The sequence below is a fragment of the Elephantulus edwardii genome, unplaced genomic scaffold (genome assembly GCF_000299155.1).
Source record: "Elephantulus edwardii isolate Elephantulus edwardi_28Jun2011 unplaced genomic scaffold, EleEdw1.0 scaffold06021, whole genome shotgun sequence".
Lineage (NCBI taxonomy): Eukaryota > Metazoa > Chordata > Mammalia > Macroscelidea > Macroscelididae > Elephantulus > Elephantulus edwardii.
The window spans coordinates 10-1,538 of NW_006405771.1; the positions used below are offsets into that span (position 1 = coordinate 10).

Genomic DNA, 1,529 nt, shown 5'->3' on the forward strand with positions numbered 1-1,529 from the left:
ACTGATTTCATCTCCTTGTCAAAGATCAGTTGACCATAGATAGATGGGTTGATCTCCAGATTCTCAACTCTATTCCATTGATCTATGTGTCTATCATTGTACCAGCACCATGCTTTCTTTACTACTACGGCAGTGTAGTAGGATTTGAAATCAGGAGTGAGATAACTCCTACCGTTCTTTTATTCTTTTTTTTCTTGTCTCTTAAAATGTTTATTTTTGTCAGAATAGCTGACAATTTGCTATATGTATTTTGGTTTATTATCACAATGAGCATTTTCCTTCCTTTAAAAAATCCATTCAAAATATCTCAATTCTTGAGGTAAAGAACTTAAACTAAAAAGAAAAAACTTGATATATTTTAAGGAGAAAAAAATTCTTAAAATTTCTTTGACTTGATAAATATAAATAAACTCCTTTGTCTACTCTGGTGGACATAAATGAACATTATACAGCAAGGTATCCAGTCACTGCTTGGCAAACCAAAGGTGAGAACTACTCACATACATGTTCTACTCAAACATAGTGCAACACTGCCACATTCAAACAGAGTTGTTTTTTGTTGTTGTTGTTTTATTTTTAACAGTTACCAACACTCTTCTGGCAAAGATAAGATTCTGGAATGGCAAAAGCAACACAAATTTTAGATCCCAAATCTCTGGAAGGGAATTAATCTGAGTCTTCCTCATCAATATAGTCTTCGGCATTGCTTAATGTCCGAACTGCATCTGTGCTTTGCTTCTTTTTAAGGAGAGATGCACAGGCGGCATTCGTAGCCATGTCCAGTGCCAGCTTCTTCTCGTCGTTTCTTAGGTCTGTTCTAGCACCTTTTGCCAGAAGCAACCGGACAATGTGTGCATAACCCTTGCAGGCGGCAGCATGCAATGCTGTGTCCCCCAGCTTGTTCTGTTGGTTCAGTTCAATATTTGGCTGAGTAAACAGCATTTCCACAATATCTTTGTGGCCTCCGTGGCAGGCCCAATACAAGGCGGTGCTCCCGGCTTTGTCTAAGCCAATGACTCCAACTCGGTTGTCCACTCTCTCAACCAGCTCAAGTTGCCTCTTTTTGCAGCTTCATGCAGTGGATTGTCAATGGATTCTGCCTGCTCAGCCACATAGTTGCTTGGAATTAGCCCAGTTCTGCCTTTGCAAGTGCCTTTCCACCAATTGTTATCACTCATGTCAGTGATGTAGATAATGTCTCCTTCTTCAAAATACAGCTCATCTGGAGTTCTGGGTTCAAATGTATACAGAGCTCTGAAGACTTTAACCTGCCCTGGTTTGACTGGTTTGGGTGGCGGCTTCGACATCTCGCTTCCTGAAGTGGGTAATCAATCCTAAAGACCAAGCTCAAAAAGCCGGCACTCGGACGCCCTGAAATTTCTTTTTGTCTGCCTTCGGCGCTGGGCCATCAAGGACCTACTCCCACCCTCGGATGCAGGATGCGCGTTCTTTTATTCTTAAGGAGAGCTTTGCTTATTCGGGGCTTCTTTCCATTCCACACGAAACTGGAGATTGCCTTTTCCATCTCG

General features: G+C 41.5%; 1 pseudogene; it reads right to left on the bottom strand.

The window, feature by feature from the left end:
- Nucleotides 1-666: 666 nt before the first annotated feature.
- Nucleotides 667-1,307, bottom strand: LOC102852107 (annotated as a pseudogene).
- Nucleotides 1,308-1,529: the final 222 nt, after the last annotated feature.